Source organism: Meles meles, chromosome 16 (genome assembly GCF_922984935.1).
Source record: "Meles meles chromosome 16, mMelMel3.1 paternal haplotype, whole genome shotgun sequence".
NCBI classification, from domain to species: Eukaryota; Metazoa; Chordata; class Mammalia; order Carnivora; family Mustelidae; genus Meles; species Meles meles.
Window position 1 is genome coordinate 64,514,284 of NC_060081.1, and position 14,922 is coordinate 64,529,205.

The 14,922-nt window shown below is 44.2% G+C and overlaps 1 protein-coding gene across 1 annotated transcript in view; it reads right to left on the minus strand.

The window, feature by feature from the left end:
• The window catches only part of ZHX3 (zinc fingers and homeoboxes 3), a 94,321-nt gene that overhangs the window by 78,482 nt on the left and 917 nt on the right, over nt 1-14,922 (minus strand). The gene's annotated exons all lie outside the window — the stretch shown is intronic.

A 14,922-nucleotide genomic window follows, 5' to 3' on the forward strand; every position in this document is an offset into this window, starting at 1 on the left:
GCACATAACGACAATTTCTGAAGTGGGAGCGGGGGTGTGGGGAACCAAATTGCCAGGCAGTGCAGGTTTTTGGAGGCTCTTCTGAAGCAATTCATATTCTTAAATTCTCACATTTCTTTTCCTTTCAGAAGATGGAGACAATTACTAATTCTTCTAAGTTAATTCCTTCTGTTCAAAGAAGATATTATACTAGAATTCACAGCCCTGGGACCCAGAGAGAAATGACCCCTCTACTAAAGGACATACAATCAGGTGTAGATACCTTCATTACAAAGTGTGGCTTTCTCCTAAACTGCAGAAAGCAATCTTTGTCCTAGATCACAGACCCTTTATTTGTAATCCTAGCCTTCGAGCACAATTGGACTGGGGAGACAAGTAAATAAGCAGGGTGCTAAGTGCTATCACATCTATTTTATGCTCCAGGAGAAATGGAAAAGGAAGAGAAGCAGCATCTAACCCAGCCTGAGGGGTCAGGGAAGGCTTCCTGGAGGAGGGGGCACCTGAGATGAAGCTGGAAACGCAAGTAGGTATTGGTGTAATGAAAGGGGTCGGGGCTCTCTCTATTCAGAGAGGCACAGAGGAAACTCAGAGGACCAAGATCAGAGGCCTAGAGAATGCTATCATTTCTGGGCTGCGCTGAGGAGTTGGGAGACAACACAGGAGCCATAGGATGAGGAACCGGAGAGACAAGGGGCTAAGAAGAAGAGCATTCCAAAACGGGAACAGCTCACAGTGTGACTGGGTGAAAATCAAGCCAGGCAAGAGCTAAAGGCTTGGACCTGGCTAACCACAGAGGGTCATGCCCTTTGCCCAAGACATTTTAGGGAAGCGGCATTGACAGAGGCCAGAGCACAGAGGTTGAGTTGAGGAGGTAAGCAAGTGGACACTGTGGATAAGGCTACTGGCAGGAAGCCTGGCTAAGAACAGGGAGTGAGCTAACAGGAAATACAGGATCCAATTTTCTTCACCAGTCTGAACCTCTGCTTGGAGCTCCAGACTCACTTCTACTCAATTCCTCCTCTTCTCTCACCCACTATGTTCAATATGTACCATGGCCTCCCCTCCACCCATCCTCCACAACAGCCAGAGCAGTCTTTTTTAAACTCTAAATTGGATCATGCTACCCCCTATGCAAAATGTACAATGGTTTCCCACTGCCCTTAGAATAAAACCTTAACTCCTTGCCATGGCCTGACATTCTTGGGTGATGCGGGCCTCGCTTCTGTCTCCGGCATCTTTGTAGGCAAATCGCCCTCCTGCTCACCATGGACCGACTCAGCCTCCTTTCAGTCCCCAAACCCTGCAAGCACAGGGCAACCTCAGGACCTTCGCTCAGGCTGCTCCCTCTGCCTGGAATGCTCCTGTCTCGCCTGCCCTCCTCCAACTGAAGTAGCCAGAAGGTGAATCGCTCGTAAAAGGAGTGGCCACCACAGAGGTCCTGCTCTGCCCCATGCCTAGGGCTTCACCATCAACCAGCTGCAGAGTCCAGCTTTCCCAGCTCCCTGCCAGGGGCTCTGATGTCGGGAACTCGAGTCCGAGCTCGTTTCTCTGTGGCTGATTGCGCGGCTTCCGTCACGGCGCCACCTCATCTGTTTTCTCATCTTGAAGAAGGGAAACAGTGTCTGTCTCCCCAGCTGTTAGGAAGCTCATCTCAGAAGGGGTGTAAACACCAGTTCTCACCTACCTATGTCCCCTGACCTGAGGACATCTCCCACCTTTGCAGAGCTGGCCTTCCCTGGGAAACAGTCCCAGACCCTTGGCCCTTCCCATGCTCTGTCCATCGCGGCAGGAGGGGCAGCCTGTCTGTTCTGTCCTAGCACTCACAGGGCCTGCCTCTCGCTCCTCAGAGCCCCTGCCACCACTCCGCACACCTGAAAACCCACACACTCCAAATTCACCTCCCACCCAGTAATTGCCTCCTGCAGCCTTCTCTCTTTTGGCCTTGGTCACCAGCTCCCATCCTAAGCCTGGTACATAAAAGTCTCCCAGACAGTCATCCACATTTTTCTCTTCCCCACTCTGCTGGTGGGACATGGACACTCAGGGAAACCTGGGAACCCCTGTTTCAAAGATGGCAGAGGATCCATCAGCCTGGGCCCCCTCCCCACCCCAGAGCTGACTGAATTTGAAATGGGCATGAAAATGTCAACCGTTTTTTGTGTTTTTTTTTTTAAAGATTTTATTTATTTATTTATTTGACAGACAGAGACCACAAGCAGGCAGAGAGGCAGGCAGAGAGAGGAAGGGAAGCAGGCTCCCTGCTGAGCAGAGAGCCCGATGTGGGACTCGATCCCAGGACCCTGAGATCATGACCTGAGCCAAAGGCAGAGGCTCCAACCTGCTGAGCCACCCAGGCGCCCCGAAAATGTCGACCATTTTAAGCCACTGAGATTCCAGCAGGGTTTACCTTACAGGAGCTATGTAATAGAGGCTGAACTTAGAAAGTTGGACAGACAGGGCAGGCTCTAGTGGTAAAGAACATTTATACTAAAGCCTGGAGCTAGGGTTACTCCTGGCCTCATGACACCAGCTCTGTTTATATAGTCCTTACCCTCTTTATAGTACTTGAAAATACATGTTCTCCTCTGACACAATCATCACCACCATCACTTACTATTGTTGTTACAGCAGATGGGTAAGAAATGAAGAAACAGACCTAGAGAAGGTAAGCTGTGTCCAAAGCCCCATAGCTAGCAAATGGAGGCGCCGAGACTGGACCAAAGGACTCCTGACTCCAAATCCAATGGCATCTTCCCTATAGCATCCAGTCTCTCCAAGCCTCATTCAAGGGAGTGCTATGGCAGAAACACTTGGGGCGGGGCGCCTGGGTGCTCAGTGGGTTAAGCCTCTGCCTTTGGTTCAGGTCGTGATCTCAGGGTCCTGGGAACGAGCCCTACGTTGGGCTCTCTACTCGGCGGAAGCCTGCCTCCCCCTCCCTCTCTGCCTGCCTCTCAGCCTACTTGTGATTTCTCTCTCTGTTAAATAAATAAATAAAATCTTTAAAAAAAAAAAAAAAAGAAAGAAAGAAACGCTTGGGGTTGAAGTACAGGGGCTCTGGAATGACCCAGAAAAGACAGGCAGCCTGGCAGAAGTGGTTAAAGGCAGACTGTGGAGGTCTGTACAAACATCAGACAGCGGAGCTTAACTTTCATTCAACAGTGGGGAGCCACAGTCGGCCTCTACCTCAAGCCCCACAGCAATCACGCTACACCTTCAGAGACCTCACTGCACAGCTCAGCCAGGCCATCAGTTGTTGCCAGAGGTCCATGTCGCAAAGAACACAGAAGCTTTGATGAGGGCAAAACTTCTGGTCTCCTACCTTCTGTAGCCATCTCTATATCCCCAAATAGTCTCACCTCTTTGCATACAAAGTGAAAGAGGGGCTCCCCCTCTGGCAATATTACTGACCATCCCCTATGTGCATCCTCCTACCCTTGGAGGAGCATTTGAGCAAGAATATGACCTTTCTCCCCCTGGAATCTCTGCCTTCTTCCTTTCTTCCAGTTCTATCTCTTTAGCCTCTGAACATGCTAGGGCCCCTCTCATCCTAAAATCATCCCTTCCCACAGCCCCTTCTTGTCCTCAGGCTTCAGAAGTGATCTCCTTGAAGAAAAAGGAGATTTCCTTGAAGAAACTTCACCACCACGGGTTCTCCGTTCCACCCACTGTCATGTCTCATGACACTGAAACAGTCACCTCTAATGATACCTCCTCGGAGCTAACTTCAGTGGACATATACAAACATTTCTCTTGACCTTGAGGCTCTTGACAGTGCTGCACTCCCTCCTTGAAATTCTCCCCCTGCCTTGATTTCCAGAACCCCGCTCTCTCCTGGTTATCCTCCTGTCCACTCCTTCCTGGCATCCTTCCCTGGCTCCTCTGCCTCTGCCTCTCCTCCAAATGCTGGTTTTTCCTGACTTCATCTTGATCCTGGTTCCCCCTGGCCCGTCCTGGTTCCATAGTGACACCTCCTCTTACCTTACGTACTCTGTGGTTGAAATAAACCACAAACATAGCTTCAACGGATAGACCCAAGCCAGTAACTTCCAAACTCCTACATCAGCAGTCCAGACGAGTCGTGTGAGCTCTTCTCGACCTCACTGCATCTGCCTGCGCATGTCTCCAGGTAGATTCCAAGGGCACCTCGAACTCCACGTGGCTAAAACCACACTAAGCCTTTTGTTTACCCCACTTGTTCTTCCTCTTTCTGCACCAATAATGAGAGCATGTATCAAGTCCTGCATCAGTCTGGGGTCTCCAGGGAAACAGAACCAGTAAGATACATGTGTGTATGTGTGTTAAGTATACACGCACATGTACAGATTAAGAGATTTAAGAACTGGCTCACACAATTGTAGGAACTGGCAAGTCTGAAATATGTAGGGAAGGCCTGGAGGCTGGACATGCAGACAAGAACCAATGCTGTAGACTTGGGCTCATTCCCCACTCAAACAGGCAAGAAGGAGGTCTGGCCCTTTCGCCTCTACACTCCCAGCACCCTACACATAGCAGAAGCTCAGTAATTGTTGGTCAATGGCTAATGAGGCATAAAGTGAAATGCTATTAAGTGAGAACGGGACCAGACCAAAAGATGTGGACGGCTGTGCATTTTAATGAGAAAGAATCAAGAAACTTGAATAAGGCTGTATTATAAATCAAAATACAGTCCTTCTGAGACATTTATTTGCCAGAATTACCCAACCACTACATCTATGCCTGAATGAGAATCATCACATAGACAGAAGCACATCCATTCCAGTCCTTTGCCTGAATGTCTCAACAACTCTGTGAAGTAGATATGGCAAAGAAAAGGCACATTTTATGGTTAAACTGAGGTTTCAAAAGACTAAGGTCTTGTCTAGGTTACTACAAAAAATACCCACAATGAAAGGTCTTAGATCTTCAGGGATATGCAGGAGAAGCTACCATAAAACAACAGAAGGTCAGACAAAAAGGAACCAAATAGTCCAAAATGGATAATTTTGGATTTAGGATGTTTATCTACCTAAATCTGTAAAAATCTACAATTTACAAATGATACTTTTATTCTATTTTAATTATTGTTCAGAGAAACTTTTGTCTTTCTACTCGGTAAGTCCATGTTATGTATTACGATCTTAGTATGATCACAAAGTTGGAGTAATAAATTTCTTGTTAGATAGTAAATATCTAGGAGCACTGTTTTCTGAAATAATGCCAGTATGTATTAAATCTATAGTTCATTAGGGATGACTAAATAGCCTATATTAACCTCAGATAACAAAAATTGTTCGTTTTCTAATTATTTAAAAGCATTAAAAATTAATGAAATATTAATAGTATTTAGTTTCAGGATTACATCTGCGGATTCTCTGAAGTACACAGTGTTCCCCGAAGCCACAGAGTAGTGGAAACCCTCCATTAGCCATTCCTATCAGTCAAAGCAGGGACTGATTACCTCCACTCTATTTGAATATATAGTAAACTGACCTTCTCAAAACTCTTTTCTAGGTAGTGTCATTTTTTATAAAACTCCTATAAACCTTGTTAAAAGATTTTTTTATTACAGTTGACAGAAAAGAGAGTCCAACGCCTAAGGTCATGTCATTGGTAAATGGCACAAGCAGGACTATACCCCAGGCCTGTCTGCCTCCAGGCCTATTTATGTATAAATCTATCGTGGCCTCCCAGCCATGGATCCACCAGACTTGTAAGCAGCGTGAGGCCAGAGAAAGACCATATCTAACTGCTCCCCACTGGTGTCTAGCACAGAACCTGATACACAGGAGGTACAAAATAAGGACATTATTGGGGAGTGACTGGATTCATTTTCTTAGAGTTGCTTTAGTCACCTGCATGGTAAAATGGGGGTGTACAGTATTGCCAAATAGCTATTAAAATGCTACTGGCATTATCAGGAATAAACAAAGAAAATACTATTTTTTTCAAAACTGTATATGCTGATTCCCAAAAGGATCAGAATTCTGAACCAGGGTCCCATTTCGGCACAAAAGTTAGCAAATGGCATGTTTTCAGCTTCCTAGAAAATTAAGTGTTGAATTGACAGGGCAAGGAGAAGAGGGGAAAATTCAGTCTAACTGGGAAGGGAAAAACTGACGGCAAGGTCTCAGACCTAACAATGACCATGTGCAAGGGTGGCACCGTGGTCCAGTTGTAGCTAACCTATCATGGCAAGAAATGAGCTTGCCAAAGGAGGAGTCACCCAAATGGACATATGTCAGCCAAAGAGCCTTCACTCTGGCACAAATATGCAGCTTTGAGGCAGGCCAAGCCCAGAAACAAGGCACACAGAGCCCTGGAACAGGTAGACCCATTCTATAAAATCCTCTGTGCTTACCCATGCTAGAACAAGGGAGAATGGGAGGAGCTGGCCTCTTTCCGTTTATCACGGCCCTAGCCCATAGGGCTCTTCTTTTTTTTTTTTTTTTTTTTTTTTTTTTTTTTTTAAATATTTTATTTATTTGACAGAGAGAGATCACAGAGAGAGAGGCAGACAGAGAGAGAGGAGGAAGCAGGCTCCCTGAAGAGCAGAGAGCCCGACGTGGGGCTCGATCCCAGGACCCTGGGATCATGACCCGAGCCGAAGGCAGAGGCTTAACCCGCTGAGCCACCCAGGCGCCCCCCATAGGGCTCTTCTGCCCTCACTGCCAACCACTCCCAAGAAAGACACTCGGAAATGAGACGGCGAGTATTCAAGAGGTCTCCTAACATGGCTGACTATTCCTTTCCTATAAAGGCCTCACCAACCTCACTTAAGAGTTCCTTCTTCCCTCAAATCCTAAACCACAGACCTAAACATATACTTTCCATCATCACTCTGGTTTTCTGTTCACCACCATAGCACTGTATTTCCAATTCTTTGGGAATTTGAGACATCCACTATGATCCCAAGATTATTTCTAAGGGCTTCCATAAGCCCTTCTCCACCATACATTCCTAAATACTTTACACTTAATTACAAAGACCAGTTACCCCAAATAATTAAGGAGTGAGGCATTCTGGATGAGTGCAAGTTAATTCAGTAAGCACCAACTAGCTAAAATAAATGATGTCTTAGTAAACAGAGGCTATCACATATAACAGTTCCAAATGTTACCAAATCTTCAAGATCCTGTGTGAATAAAACACTCCCTGAAAGCCCCTTCCCATTCCCTCTCTCCACTTCCACCCACCGCCGGAAATAACTTCTCTTTCGTGGGCGAGCCTACATTTTGATTATACCTCCTTGCAGCATGCAGCGGAGTCTGCTTGAGGTCAGAGATTTAAATGCATCTTGACTAACTCTTACAAAATGTTTGAAAATAGAGACCTTTTTTAACCCCTTGTTGCCTAGTTCACAGTAGGCATACAAACACTTCATGAACCGAGTACACTTAGTGGTTGAAACATTATAAAAAGAGTACCAAAATACAGCAGAGCCTTCGTAATACAGCATAACAGAATTCAGGGGTTCCTAAGCCGTGTAGGGCAGGTAAGTGTGATATTAAAATACTATCATGAAAATATTCATTGGCATCTGTTCAGTATTTCTCAGCTTTAGAAGATGTTTTCCTAACAGGGAAAAATATTCTGAATTTCTTTTTTTTTTTTTTTAAGTGGAATTACTTTTTTAAAAAATCTCAACTTGCAAAGGGAAAGTTCTGGCTGAACTGGCATTACTAAACTTCCATTGCCACGTTTTCTGGGTTTCAAGATGTGCATTCAGGTGGCGCCCCGTAGTTCACCAAGGAGATGAGGCAGTAAGTGGAAGGATGTAGTAAGTGCCAGGAGTATAACCAAGATACTATGCCACGTTTGGCACCCAGCTCAGCAGTTTGAAAGCCAGGCTCGTCAGCACCAGCCGTGCTCAAAGGAAATAAGAAATGGAACACATGATAGAACAAATCGAGTTTTAGGCTTGAGGTCCATAGCAACCACTTCTAGCAAGGTTGACAGCATTCTTTTCCTGCAGCTTTAGTGTTTGGGAATGACAAACCAGGCTGGAAGTGAAATTTAAATATTCTAAACACTGCAACTCAAACTCAAACCTCCTTACTAGCAACAGGGGATTCTAAATAGTCAGCCAAGAATGACTAACTCTAAGTTCCCTCCCAGCAGCTATTCTTTTGCAGGAGTCCTCTTTCTTGACATGAAAAGGAACAGAATTTTCTTGGTGAAAAAACAGAGAAGGGAGGTTGGGGGAGTAGGGTTGCCGCCATGGTGATATTAAGTACCTAACCATGTATACAGCCCCTTGAGAATAATCACTGCTCTTGTCTTTAGCTTGTCAAGGAGTAAATGTTTTAGTCTCACGTCTTCAGAGACAGAAATGTGTCACGTAAGTTAATTAGAAGGGTAACTGAAGCATTACAACATTCCAGCTTAGGACAGAAAGCATTCGAAGTTGTATACTTCCTTCTCAGCCTCATAACCTGACCTCTTCCCGTTGAACAGGACAATTATGTTTAGTTAACGCATTCAGGGACCACTGAGGCAATGAATGTCCCCAAACTGCTGTCCATTGAATTATTTCATACAGTGTTTCCGGCTCTGTCATCACCAGCTTCTCTCCTTGCTGTGGTCAACGTGTTCACCTCTAACAGTGGGTCCCTTAATTCACTGCTTCTGATATCAGACAGACCTGGAAAGCTAAGCTATTTAGAGTCATGGGCCAAGGCTCATGCCTACCAGCCTCATCTCCTTCATACCCACGCACTCAGTTTACAGACCCCACGATCTTAAATACTATAGCTGTGTTCCCCCAAACTTGCCTAATTGTAAAGAACTACCAGGTATGTGTGTGGCAGTAGGAGAGTTTAAAATATACATTCTCAGGCCCCTCTCCTATAAACTTGAATCCAGTGGCCCCGGGCGAGGGTCCTGACATCTGTATGTTTAACACACACCCTCAGATGATTTCATGACCAAGCTCAGAAACACATACAACATGTCACGGGTGCTGCCTACTTGAATGGGGATTCCTTCTGAAGCATAATGAACCGGGGCCAAGGCCAACTCCTTCCAGAAAGACCTTGCAACCAATAAAGTTGAAAGGTCTTTGCTCTTCCACTGTCCTCAGGCAAAACCCCCTCATCTTCTGAGGCTCCTGCAGGGTGGTCAAACACCTCTTCTCTTGCTGGTACTTCATTCACTGAAGACTTGGTATGCTTTCCTTCTCTCCACCCCAGATGCCTGCCATCCCCGGGGATGGGTTTTCTGACCACATGGATGGCCCAAACAACTCTCCAGCCTCTCGATTACTTGACCTCCTTGATGTCACTCATCTTCACTGAGTTCACTGCATTTCAACCATCGTGCCTCTGGCAAAACCTAGGAGCCCGTCTTGTCCAATAATTAACAGCTCCAGCTCTAAAATCTTCCACTCACATGTCCCTGTCTAACCACATCCTCCCATTACTCTATCACTCCAATACAAACACACACTCCTTGACTTCATCAACACCTCTGGTCCTTTTCTCCTCCTCATCCAGCCTAAAAACTCTTACCTGTCATATTAAGCACTCCCTGGCCAATACCCAGAGCCTCTGCCCCACCATCCTTCTGCCAGCAAACCTCAGCCCTGGCTCAATCCAACCATATGCCTTCCATGCTCCCAAAACCTGGCAGCTGAATGGTGCTGATACCCCAATCCACCCATGGTCTCCTACCTCAACAGAGCCCTGTATACTGTCAGGAAATCATGGACACTGCCCTAAGTTCACTCTTCCTGACCTCAATTATATGTCAAATCTCCTTCTTCTCCCTTTGACCTCTTCTCACTTAGTCTTAGCAGACAATCGCACCCTCTACCTCATAGAGTAGTTGGAAATGACCAAATGAGCCAACCCACCAGAAAATTCAACTGTGCCCCAATATTTTAATTTTATTTATTTATTTTAGAGGGGAGTGAGGGGCAGATGGAGAGAGAGAATCCCAAGTAGACTCATGCTAAGCCTGATGCTAGGCTCAATCCCACCACCCTGAGATCATGACCTAAGCCGAAATTAAGAGTCTGCTGCTTACCTAACTGAGCCAGCCAAGCTCCCCTGGTGAGTATCTTTCTCATGAAAGAGAAAAAACTAGCCAGACTCTCAAAAATGGCCAGCCTCTCAAAAGATCTATCCTGAGAACCTGAGAATCTTTAAGATGAAAAGGAGTTTAAAAAGAAGAAAACTATCTTACCTCAAGCATTTAACAAGTATGAATCTAAACATAAAGTTGTCATACTTCAGTAGAATGATTATAAATCACAAGCCAAATAGTTAATTCCCTGGTCATTTTTATAAATTCAAAGCCAGAATCAGCGAAACAATACTGTTAGTTATGGTCTTTCACTCTTACCCAAACTCGAATTTGTTGATGGGGCTACAAGTCTTTTCCTGAGGGTTTTTTCCCTCCTTAGAATATTAATAGCCAACATTCACTGTTTTTTGTGTATAATTATGTTACTCACAATGACCCTGTGAGATAAGAACTATTATTTTTCTCCATTTACAGCTGAAAAAACAGACTTAGACATGTTAAGTAATTTGCCCAAAGGCTTACAGTTAGAAAGCAGCAAAGGCAAAAATTAAAACAAAACTCAAACTAATCTATGTGCTTTGGCATAGTGATTTTTAACAGCAATTTCCCAGGAAACGCAGCACCCTAATCCAATTTTTATACTCCAGTGTATGCTCAGAACCCTCGAACATTACTATTATGGCCTATTTCACATTCATTCATCCCTGCATTCACATCAGAAGGCAGTAGTGAATAGGAGGAAAGTTTCTACAGTCCGATCACATAGATTCAAATCCTAGCTCCTGGGGGTATAGCTCGGTGGTAGAGCATTTGACTGCAAATCCTAGCTCCACCACTTTCTTAGCTGTGTAACTGTAAAATTTATTCCTCTAAGCTCATTTTTTCCAACCAGGATGCAGAAATGACAATGTAATAATCACAGTCACCTTCATCAGTTCTCCCAAAGATTTAAAGATAATACATGATTAAAAAAAAAAGATAATACATGATTGCACTTAGCACTGGCCCTGACACACAGTAAGTCTCCAAAAACATTAGCTGTTACTGAAACTAGTATTCGAGGGGTGCCTGGGTGGCTCAGTGGGTTAAGCCTCTGCCTTCGGCTCAGGTCATGATCTCAGGGTCCTGGGATCGAGCCCCGCATCGGGCTCTCTGCTCAGAGGGGAGCCTGTTTCCCTCCCTCTCTCTGCCTGCCTCTCTGCCTACTTGTGATCTCTCTCTCTTTGTCAAATAAATAAATAAAACCTTAAAAAAAAAAACAAAAACCTAGTATTCAAAAGGTATTGAGGACCTGCACCCCCTGGATTCAAGGCAGAGCACTGGGTGCCAGGACTGCACCATAAACAGGTCAAGGCTCTCTCTGCCCTCATGGGTCTTTCAGTGTCTTGGAAGAGCAGACAAAAAAGGAGGAAACATATCAATGAAATACTTAGAATTTTGGTGAAGCACTAAGCAGGAAATGCACCGGTACTAGGAGAGGACAACAGGGAGGAAACTACCAGGTAAGGGGTGATGAGAAAAGGCCCCTCCAAGGAGGGGCATTTTAGCTGAGTGCAAATGTGGGAAAAGGATCTTTAGGAGAAGAACAGGGGAAGGGTGCCAAGGAAGAGAGAAGGGCCTGTACAGAAGAGGAGGAGAGCTGGCAAATTAGAGGAACTGACAGTTCCAACCTGAAAGAATAGCTGAGCAAGGAGCAGAGGTTGGAGAGGGAGAGACAGAGGCCAAGCACCTCAGATTAAGAAGTATGGGTGTGGGTCTAAGTGCAGTGGGAAGCCACTGTGGGGGGCGGGGAGGGGGGGCGGTAACATGACCTGGTTTACTTTTAGTAGCATCACTCCAGCCACAATGGGAACAGGGGTTAGAAGAAGACAGGAGCAGGCCAGAGCAGAAGCTGGGAGACCAAGTACACGCAGAGGCAGTCACCCTGCTGAGAGGACCGCAGCCAGATTAGGAGGACAGAGGGAAGGCAGGAGTTGAGGTATTCTGAGCCCCCGCCAACAGGCTGTGCTGATGGGGTTGGATGTGGGGTGAAGAATCAGGAAGAATCGAAGACAAATTTCAGGTGTTTGGCTTGAACAATGAGAGGACAGTAAGGACAAAGACAGGGAAGGCAGGGGGTGAAGAAAGCTGGGAGAGAGGGGAGACAGGAGTCAGGAATGAGGAATATAAATCTGGAGGGTGGAGAGGGAGATACTTGGGGCATGTGAGGTTTGAGATGACAGTGGGGCAGCAAGTAGAGAGAGCAGAAAGGCTACGGGTAAAAATGCAAGAGAAAGGCCCAGGAGGAGGTCTGACCAAGGGAAGGGGGGTAGCATCCAAAGGGTATTAAAGTCCTGGGAATGGATGAGATTATTTAGGGAGAGAATATGATGACAGAAGGGAGGTAGCCAAGTGACAAAAGAGAAGAAATAATAAGAAACCAGGCTGGTGTGTGCCTGGATGGCTCAGTCAGTTAAATGTCTGCCTTTGGCTCAGGTCATGATCTCAGGGTCCTGGAAACGAGCCCTGGATCGTGCGCCCTGCTCAGTGGGGACCCTTCTTCTTCCTTTTCCACTCCCCCTGCTTGTGCTCTTGCTCTATCTCTTTGTCAAATAAATAAAATAAAAAACTTTTTTAAAAAATGAAAGAAAAGAAAGCAGGTTGGTAATCTAAAACTGAGCACGATCATCATGGTCATGCAGCCCCTGCACAAACACACAGAACTGCCCCAACTATGTGCTCCATAAAGGCCCAAGGAACAAGTAAAAATAAATTCTTAATGTGTTCCTTTTAGGCCATTAAAAGAAAACTTTCATTTAGAATTTTCCCCCAAGTTCTTGTATATTTGAGGCATAAGAAAAAAACATTTTGGAAGGTCTCTGGATTGTATACAAAGGAATCCTTTTCCTTATGAGCAAAAAACAAGAATTTTTTTTCCAAAAACTAGCCTAATTGAAATTCAAACTTTTTAAAAAGCTTATATTCATGCCACTTCCTTTCTGTAAAAATTCTACCCCAAGATACAATTTTCCCCATCCTTATAATGAAAATGCAATTATGTTTTACTACAGATATCATTTCATACTGAAAGATGAAACTGGTACTTTCAAACCGTTCAAGAGTCACATGAGAGATGTAAAATACTCAGAGATCAAGGATTTATTTTAAAATGTTGAGGGAAAAAAAAACTTAAGTATACCTGTGAGGCCATCCAAAAACTGATAAGGAGTTGAAAAGGATAGAATTGCCAGGAAAATAAGTAAATATAACAGCTACTCCTCAAATGAAAACACATTAAACCTGTAATTATATCTCTGGGTATCTGTTGACACAAAAAAACTCACTATGCTCTTGAGGCTTGTACTGTCACTAAGAACTACCGAATTGAAATCACAGCTGTAAACATAACTGGATACTGTATACTTTTCGAAGATTTCCAATGTGACACAAGATAAGGCATACAAAAAGAGAGCCAGTAACAATTGCCAAAAATGTTTCTTCCCTCGATTGTTCAAATTAGATCAAGACTATCATTCTAAGATTATAAGCCTCTTGAGTAAAATTCTTCTTCTCAGATAGTAAAGGACTATCTTGACTTCTAACGGTTTGTTGTCCCACTCCAGAATAGGCCTATCTAAAAGCCTAGGAGGCTACAGGAAGGTGATAAGAATGGGCAGATAACGAGCATTCATTCACTCACTCATTCAACAAATATTAAGCAGCTATAATGTGTCAGGTGCTTGTTTTGAGCCCTGAGGACACATCAGTGGAAAAGTCTCACATTTCTGGGTGAATGGGGGAAAACAGACATAAACCAACAAATAAATATGTACGCACCAGTGGGAGTAAGTGCTATGAAGAAAAGTAAGGTTAAGGAGGGTGAAGGAGGATAGGGAAATGGGGTGTATTTAACACAGAAGGGTCCGGAAAGCCTAATAAAGTTACATCTAAGTAGAGACCTGAGCCAAGAACCATGATATCCAAGGAACAGAGCTCTAGGCAGAAGGAATAGAAAATGCAAAAGCACTGAGGCTGGCATATGCTTAAAGTTTTAAAGGACTAGCAAAGAGATGTGCTTGGCAAAACTGGAAGTGAACAGGGAGGTAGCCTAGTTAGCCAGGGCAAGGACTTCATATGGAGCGCTCTAAACAGAGGATCCAATTTATTTTTTTAAAGTATCACAAAGGGAACACAAGTTCTTACTCATACACAAGTTTTATGAGTAATAAATAGGTCCAATACATACCTACAGAAGAGGAGCCAACACCTCCAGCTTCAGAGTATTTTCAAGTTGCAAATTAGATTAAGCAAAGAATTATGTATAATCACCACTGAATCCCTACATCCATCTTCCTCCTCTCTGCCTTTATGTATGAGGCATACATAATCTGTAAGATTATACATAATCTAATTATAAGTAGGGAAAAAAGCATATGATAAAACGATTTCCTAGTATAGTAGCATTTTTGTAAGAAAAAAATACTTAGGCAGAGGAGTAACAGACTAAAAGGATAAACACCTAACTGTGGTTTCCTATCGTTTGTGGGATTACGTTTTTTTCTCAAGCTTTTGTTTTTCTAGTTTAATGCTTTAAACATGAATTACTTTTGTAATTTTTAATGTTGTCTTAAAAAAAAATAACTCCTACCAGGAGACTGCTCTAGTCTGAAACCATACTTAAATATGAAAACAAAACAAAACACAGAGAACATTTTCTCCAAAAATTACCCCATTTCCATGCAATGTTTGCCCGTTTACAAAGCGCTGCACAAATCAAGCGCTGCTCCACGTATCAAGGTCACAAAACCAACTTGGTTAATATGTTTATCATTACATAGTAGCTCTGTCCTCTACGGCTACTTTGATACCATCTTTCCAAGGCAGCAATAGAAGGGCCCTTTCATTAATTTCCTGACTCTTTGATACTACTTTGCTGCTTCT